Source organism: Vicugna pacos, chromosome 26 (genome assembly GCF_048564905.1).
Source record: "Vicugna pacos chromosome 26, VicPac4, whole genome shotgun sequence".
NCBI classification, from domain to species: Eukaryota; Metazoa; Chordata; class Mammalia; order Artiodactyla; family Camelidae; genus Vicugna; species Vicugna pacos.
The window spans coordinates 11,025,205-11,033,694 of NC_133012.1; the positions used below are offsets into that span (position 1 = coordinate 11,025,205).

The window sequence follows — 8,490 nt, forward strand, 5'->3', positions numbered from 1 at the left end:
TGAAATGAATATTGCTTTGAGACTTGACTATTTTCCAGTACCCAATGAGCTAATAAGTGACATGGAAGCCTCCGTGGGGAATCCTGTTCAAATGGATGCATCCAGGGGACCCATGATCCATTATCATGGATCTAGTTGATGGGATTAGCAGTGGGACTAAGAGAGTCTCAATCCTGAGAGCTTTGAATTGGAACTGTGAGTTACTGTTTAGTCATTCCTGCAGGTTAGTGGACAGAGGACATGTAAACTAGGGAGTGAGGGCTGTCACGTTGGGTCGGGGCATGCTGAAGCAGTGGTGGCTGGTTTGCTGAGAGACCAGTGGAGCAGACAATCTGAGAGACAATGTGAGGGAGGGGAGCTGGCTGCTGGCTTCCTGGTCTAGTACCCTGTGGGCCCAGTCATGCTGGAGGCCCCTAGAATCCATTAGCCACCTCAAGAGCCTTCCATAAAGGCCTTTTGCTGAAACTAGTTTGAAGCGATGTCTTTATTTGTGACCCAAAAGCTTTGACTACAAAAAATGGTAACCAAAGCAAAATGCGTATCTTAACCAGTAACTAACATTGAGGAAGAAATCTAAACAGAAGCAGACATTAAGAATGTATTAGTCATTTTTCCTTGTTGAAACTTTTAGAGCAGGCATTCTTAGCTTTTGGGGAGTGGTAGTGGTTAGAGTTCTTTAAGAAACTCAGGGAAGTTATGGACCCTCTCTTTAGGAAAAAAAAAGCACATTTTGCATATAATCCATGGACCACAGGATAAGTATTTAGGTAATTAGTGTTGATCTGAGCCTTAACAAATATGTAAACTTAGGGAACTATATTCAATATCTTGTAATAACATTTACTGAGAAAAAGCATGAAAATGAATATATGTATGTGTATGCATGACTGAGAGACTGCTGTACACCAAAAACTGACACATTGTAACTGACTGTACTTCAACTTAAAAATATGCAAATATATGTGTTATTGTCATTATATCTCCCATTTATATTATAAGCTTCTTTCTAAAGGATAAAAGCATTGTTTCTCTGTAAATTTACTTTACCTGATGGCTTAAGTAGTATTGTTCAATGAAGTTATTATTATCTGTTAAATTATTAGACATATGTTTTATCAAAATACTTTATAATACTTAAAATACTTTTTTCATTATTAAAATACTTTTTGCATGCCAACCATGATCTGTGCCCCACACATCATTAGTAATCAAAGAAAAGCAAATCAAAACCATAAGATACCATATATACAACAGAATACCACTCCATCATAAAAAAGAATGAAATGCTATTTGCACAACATGGATGTATCTAGAGAGTATCATACTAAGTGAAGTAAGTCAGAGAAAGATAAATACGATATGATATCACTTATGTGTGGAATCTAAAATATGATACAAATGAACTTATTTACAAAATAGAAACAGACTCATAGACACAGGTAACTAATTTACGGTTACCAAAGGGGGAAGGGGGTGGGGGAGGGGTAAATTAGGTGTTTGGTATTAGCAGATACAATAAACAGATAAAATAGATAAACAACAAGGTTCTACTATATAGCACAGGGAGCTATATTCAATATCCTGCAATAAACTATAATGGAAAAGAATATGAAAAAGAATATATATTTATATATATATATGAATCACTTTGCTGTACAGCAGAAACTAATACAACATTGTAAATCAACTATACTTCAATAAAAATTTTAAGAAATTAAATACCACTTACACTAGGAGGCTAAAATAAAGAAGACAAATATTAATGAGTGTTAGTGAAGATGTGGAAAACTGGAATCCTCATTCATTGCTGGAGGGAATGTAAAATGGTGCAACCACTCTGAAAAACAGTTTGGCAGTTTCTCAAAAAATTAAACATAGAGTTTAATAGCAATTCCATAGCAATTCCATTCCTAGGTATACATAAGAGAAATAAAACTTGTTCACACAAAAAACTTGTAAGTGAATGTTCATACCAGCATTATTCATAAAGTAAAAAAGTAGAAACTCAAATGTCTATCAAATGATGAATGGATAAATATTGGAATATTATTCAGCCATAAAAAGGAATGGAGTACTATACACACTATAACATATGTGAACCTTGAAAACATTACACTAAATGAAGGAAGCGTCACAGGAGACCACATAATGTATGACTCCATTTATAGAAAATATCTTTAACAGGCAAATCTATAGAGACTGAAAGTAGCTGAGTGATTGCCAGCGGTTAAGAGGAAGGAGGTTTTTTTGGAGTGATAAAAATGCAAAAGTCATGATGATTGTATACCTCTGTGAATGGATTAAAAACCACAGAATCATACACTTTTTTAAGGATAAATTATGTCTCAAGCTGCTCTAGAAAAATCTAATTTGGGGGTCTCAAACTCAACCCAAACGCCAGATTCTTGTTCTTCAGTGTCAACCTCGTCCTCTTCCTGTGCTCTATAGCACGTAGAGAGTGGACCACCACCCATCTACTTACACAAAGGAGAAACCGCTAGGTCATGCTTGGCATCTTGTCTCTCCCTTTCCCCACAATATTTAGTCCAACCCTGAATCTTATCAATTTTACCTCCTAAATACTGCTTTAGTTTTTCCACTTGTCCATATCTATTAAGACTGCTACATCCAAAGCCACTATCATCTCTTGTTAACAAGCTTCTTATCTGGCCTCTTTATTCACTTCGGCCTTTCTTCAATTTGCCACCCACGCAGCAGCTGGCAGTGCTGGGTCATGCTAACTGCATCAGCAAAGCTGGGCACCAAAATATTGAGGCAAAATTCCTTCGAAATTTTTGTTATTTTGTATCAGTTAGGATACAAAATTTCTGCAAGTAATAGATACCCCAACTTATGCTGGCTGAGGCAGGGGGAAAATGTTTTATCTTCCCTCACAAGTTCAGGGTTAGGTGGGCTCTAAAGTTAGGCTCAGTCATGTCTTGAAGCACTTATATTTTTTCTGTCTTACCATTCGGCTACCTCCCCTCATGGTGGTAAGGTGGCTGCCAGCAGCAAATGGGCAGCATATCCCCTGATCACATCCTGTGGGAGAAGGAAAATCCCTTCCCCAACTACAATTCTTCCCTTCGCCTGAATTAAGCAAATTTAAGTTACATGTGCACTGTGGACCCGAGAAAGACCAAATGCTCGTTGGCATGGACTGATTGAGGTTTAGTTGTGCATCTCATGGACAGTAGGACAAAACTTGAGGATCTGCTGAGGAGGAAGAAGAGGTGTGGTTGCTTGCCCCTGATCTAATACAGTTTCTTTTCTGTAAAGCTTGAAACATATGGAAGGGGCCCTTGTATACTGCAGAAAGAGGAAGGTGACTTAAGCAAAATGTCATGTACAGCATGAGTTTTCTCCCATCTGTTTCAATATTCAAAACACTTCATTTTCTGTCATCTGGCACAAGCAAAATTTAATAATTTATCTACAATTCAGTAAAGAGCTTTCTAATGTTACTGCATTACGACAAAGTTAAAACAGAAAGGCTATCATATGGGATCAGGTATGGGTCATTCTTTTTCCAATTAAAAAAATACTGAGCACAATGGCAGAGGTTCACTAACTGTATGGGTAAATACTAAGTCACAGCCTTCCCCTTTCGGGCTGTATGCAGTTAAGCAACATACATCACACACCTACAAGTATGCCAGTTTTAAGTAAAAAGGAAACATATTTTTGGCACGGTTATAGGATAAGGTGAAAGCCTTCTTTCAGATAGCCTTAGGCGTATTATAGGTAATTAAGTTATAAAAATCTGCTGTATTTAAAATCAAGCACATCTAACCGAGAAATAAGAGATGCTGTGTAATCTTTAGAAAAATGAGGTTATTTATTTCAACATGTACTTAAGTCATTAGCGAGTGTCGAGGTCCAGGTAATTCATCTCCCCATACCTGCATCTGGTTGCAGCTCCTGGAATTATACTGTGGAAGCTCTCTTCCCCTACGTAGTCAGGATCTGTCGCTGGTCAGTTAAAAAGTCAGCTACAGTGAGCAATCACAAAATTATAATAAATACCCTTAAAAACTATTTTTAATTTAAAACATACACAAGCACCCATGCATCCAGCATTCCTCTGATATCAGGCTAAGGCTTTTTCTTTGATGGGGTCTGCTGGCTGGGGCTGCACATTAGAGATCCGGTAGCACAGCAAACAGCCTTGTCAATGTCAGTTTCAGGGCAGTGAGGGCCCAAGACCCTCGTGGAGCAAGCCGAGGGCAGAATTCTTCTAGATTTTGACACCCCTTTCTGCCCACTTAAGCATTCACATTTATTTTGCCCACACCTAATTCCACAGCATTTTTTTTTCCTTGAGAAAGGCCTGTCTTGATCAGGTCTTTCTCAAGCATTCAACTTATTTTCATAGAGATTACACCTCTCTTCACACTCATCTTTGTTTGATTTTGGTAATACTAAATTAAATTACATTATTACTAAGTATAACTTGCATAAACAAGTTTGGGAACAAGTGAAAAGCGTACAACTTGAAAAGCATACAACAACTTGAAAAGCATACAAGTCAGAGAGAAGTGATTGGCCCATCAGGGACTTAGTGGTTCTAAAAAGTGTATGGGCCTTGAGCACCAGCCCTGTTTTTCCGCAGAGAACAGAGGTTCAGAGGTCTGAAGCACAGGAAAGCTGAGTTGGTTTAAGAAGCAAAACATCTAAATTCAGAAACTTAGTAAAGTTTATGTGGAAACTCATGAGGGAGGCTAACAAAGATTTGATAGACCTTTCTTTGCTGGGTCTCTGGTGGGACCAGCAAGGTTTCTTTGAAGGTGGGTGCAGTGCCTGAGCCCCCATTTGGATGTGTGTAGTGTCACTGGGTCTACTCCTGGTGAGTGCTCTAAAATATTTAAATATATCTCTCTGTGAAGGAGGCAGGCAAGGAACTATTCCTACTTTATGTTTAATAAAACACTGAAGTCTAAGGTAGCCTTAATATAGGTTGGATAACAAAGGATAATAAAATTCTCCAGGACCCACCTGCTAGCCAAAAGGGGAAAAACCGACCCTGTTTCCTGGTGCCCTGTTGTGATACAACAGCAGGTCTACAGCGGGCTTATACAGTGACCTTCATTTACCTTCCTTAATGGTTGGATCGCACACTAAGAATCAGACACCAAAATGATAAAAGTGGTGGTGCTTGAGGATGGGCCATGGAATTAGAAGTGTATCCTCTCTACCCTCTAAATGTTTAAAGTGAAATGATATTACTTTTGTAAGTAACAACAACAAAAACACCACCACATTTGGCCACCACAGTTGACTGGTAATAATAAGCAGAAGCATTTAGTCACCATCTGTAGCCATGATATGAGAACCCCAATTAGGGTAATTTTTACTGAATTCATTGGGAAGACCAAGCAATTCTTTTAAAATTTTCCTATTGTTTTGTCTCATATGGTTTAAAACCCTTAAAAGAAACAAAAACTAAGCAAGACAAATCCATGGCTATTTTCCTAACTAGCATTTAGGAAGCTCACCAAGTTATGGAATCTCTATCTTAAAAGGTTTAACCAGTCTTCCAAATGGCAGCATTGAATTGGGTTGTTACAAACTCTGGAGTGAAAATGCCACTTACCAGCTGAGTGACCTCAGATAGTTCCTTAACCTCTCTGTGCTTCAATTCCCACATCTGTAAAAGAGTGGTAATAATATTACCTACCTGACTGTAAGTTTAGGTGTTGTTAATGAGTTATGTGTAAACTGCTTTAAACAGTGCCTTGCATGAAACAGGTTCCATACAAGTTTCATAAATACATGCAAAATTTTTTAAATGTCAGTGAGTTTACTAAGTATATATTTTAGCATTAAGAATAATAGTTTTTGTATTATTTTCAGCATCTCTCATTCAGCATTCTTATCCTTCAAGATTTTATTAACAATTTCTACTAAGTCAAGTTAAACTGATGCTTAATGAAATGTATGCTGTATTTAGAACAAGTAACCTAAATGTCCAGGATAGGGTTTATAGAAGATGATGAAATGCAGACCTTCGATGATGTCATTTGCTGTGCCCATTAATAACAGTCCTTCCCAAAGCTTCCCCAGTGTGGCAGCCCCTGAGAGATGGGGCTGATGCACCAGGAAGGAACCCAGGAAGAAATGTGGGTTTGCTGGTTGTTTTAGAAGAGGAACATAAATTCTTGGATGCTCCTTCCTTCAAAAGGTGGAGCCTAATCCCCTCCCCTTGACTTTGAGATGGACTTAGTGACCTGCCTCTAACAAATAAAATGAAGTGGAAGTGGTGGTGTGCAACGTTAGAGACTAGGTCTTTCCTCACTTGGATCTGGAGGAAGCTGGAGGAAGCCAGTTGCCATGTCATGAGGACACTCAGCAGCCTTGTGGAGAGCTTCACGTGTGCAGAGCTGAGGCCTCCTGCCAACAGCCACGTGAGGCACTCATCTTGGAGGATTCTCCAGCCCCAGTCAAGTCTTCAGATGACGCTGTCTGGCCTGAGTGAAACTTTATGCAGGGCACTGAGCCAGAACCACTGGCTGAGCCACTCCCGGATTTGGCCAGAAGAAACTGTGCAAGATAGTACATGGTCATTTTTTAAGGTGCTAAAACAACTTTGGTGGGGGGAGAGTATAGCTCAGTGGTAGAATGCATGCTTAGCATGCCTGAGGTCCTGGGTTCAATCCCCACTACCTCTGTTAATAAACAAACAAACAAACTGAAATCACACACCCCCAATTGAAAATAAATAAGTAATGTGGTTTTAAAACAACTTTAGGGTAATTTTCTACACTGCACAGATAACCACTATGGTGTGTGTTAATGGATGAAGTGGATGGCAGGATGAAGTACATTTCCTAGACCTAATGTGATTCACCTGGTGAAATCCCATGATCTTGACCCAAGAACTATCGCCAAATTGCTGTGATAAAATGGTTTCTTTTTTCTTCCTGCTTAGTTGTTACCTTCTATGTCAGCAGCATGTCAGGGTTTGTCCTACCACTTAGCGTAACTGCCTAGAATATCCGTTTTGAAGTTTGAGTGTGGCCTCAGTGTGACAGAGAATGTTACTAGGAGAGGGCTGGTAGCTTGGCTACAGAGAGTGAAGACTGCAATAAACTGGGCTTTGATTCTTTGTCCTGAAGGGTCAGAAACTATTTTATCATAATATTCAACTCACAGACTAAACTGACAGAGATGGACACATTCACATGAGACTGATGGATACATCAGAAAGCCTCTCTAAATTTACCATGTTCAGAATGGCATTCTGGTGCTGCCATCCAGAGTCCCTCCTTTTCCTAAATTATAGCTCAGATGCCATGCCAGCAATCAGAGGGTGGCTCTGTTAAGCCTACAATTAGAGCCAAAGTGGCAAGTCTTGAGGTATGTTCTTTCACATACAAGCCACAGCAAGTCTTGATAAACTGACACTGCCTGGAGTAGAGAACACTTCTGGTCCTCGAATGGTCCACATCTCTTGGATTCAGTACCTTCCCTCTGTGGGTAACACTGTATTCACACTGTCACATTTTGTTTCTCTAAACTCTTACTATATTGACATTTTTTGTTAACGTTTTCTTTCCTCAAATGAGTTAACAGCACTTAAAAGGGACAGTCACCTGGGAACTGTTAAGGCTCTTCTCCCATGTTGATTTAATTAGTTTAACTCTCTGGGGTTATCTCATTACCAAGTCCTTGGGAGGTGTCTCACTGTCGTCTTCACAGACTACCTGTATAGTTTGGAGCACAGGGCATTTATTAGCATATCAGAATTTGTCCAGAAATAATATTTCAGACTGGCACAGCATTTCAAGGGCAGTTTTGTAATTTCTGATCTTTTATCTAGAAATTTTCATGATCAACAAAATCCTAAGTTGATCATCTGGGTTAAAAAATGAATAAATAGCTATCAAAAAGTAGGGCATTTATATGATATTTTCCTTTTTCAAACCACTCTATGTAGTTAGTTTTCTAACCTAAGTCATGAATATTCTTACCAAAATCAAGTCATTCACATTTAGAACAAAAGCAAATTTGTACCAGTCAGTTTCAGAAATTCAAATAGTTCTTTACTATCCACAATTAAAAATTGTTTCAAAAGAAAATATTTTAGCATTTAATATCTTAGTATTAATTGACATCTACAGATTTGAAAGTTAAAAAGTATGTCATATTAAATGTATGCACTTGAATCATTAAAAAAAACTTGGAATTACAGTAAAATCCTGAACATTTTGCTCATTATGTAATTAGGTAAATAGAATTATAAGAAAGTCAATAATTAGTGATTAGTACTATACCAAAATAATTTTATATATTTATAAATATATCAAAATTTCTTCTAGTTTCATTGTCCTCAGAGACCTAAGAATAACACTCAATGGTCATTTACTTGTCATCGTCATCAGACATCATTCTTTCTGACTTTGTATTCTACTGAATACATCTTTCCCTGATTACTAAGTAAAGTTTTTTTTTCTTGGAAACAAAATGAAGTCTAAATTAATTCAATAGCTG

General features: G+C 38.1%; 1 long non-coding RNA gene across 1 annotated transcript; it reads right to left on the reverse strand.

The window, feature by feature from the left end:
- Positions 1–1,501: 1,501 nt before the first annotated feature.
- On the reverse strand, positions 1,502–7,703 carry LOC140689470 (uncharacterized). The gene is made up of 4 exons (XR_012064449.1): positions 7,593–7,703; positions 6,296–6,540; positions 5,594–5,647; positions 1,502–3,992 (listed from the first exon to the last, which is right to left on the reverse strand). It is a non-coding gene; the product is annotated as an uncharacterized lncRNA (long non-coding RNA).
- Positions 7,704–8,490: the final 787 nt, after the last annotated feature.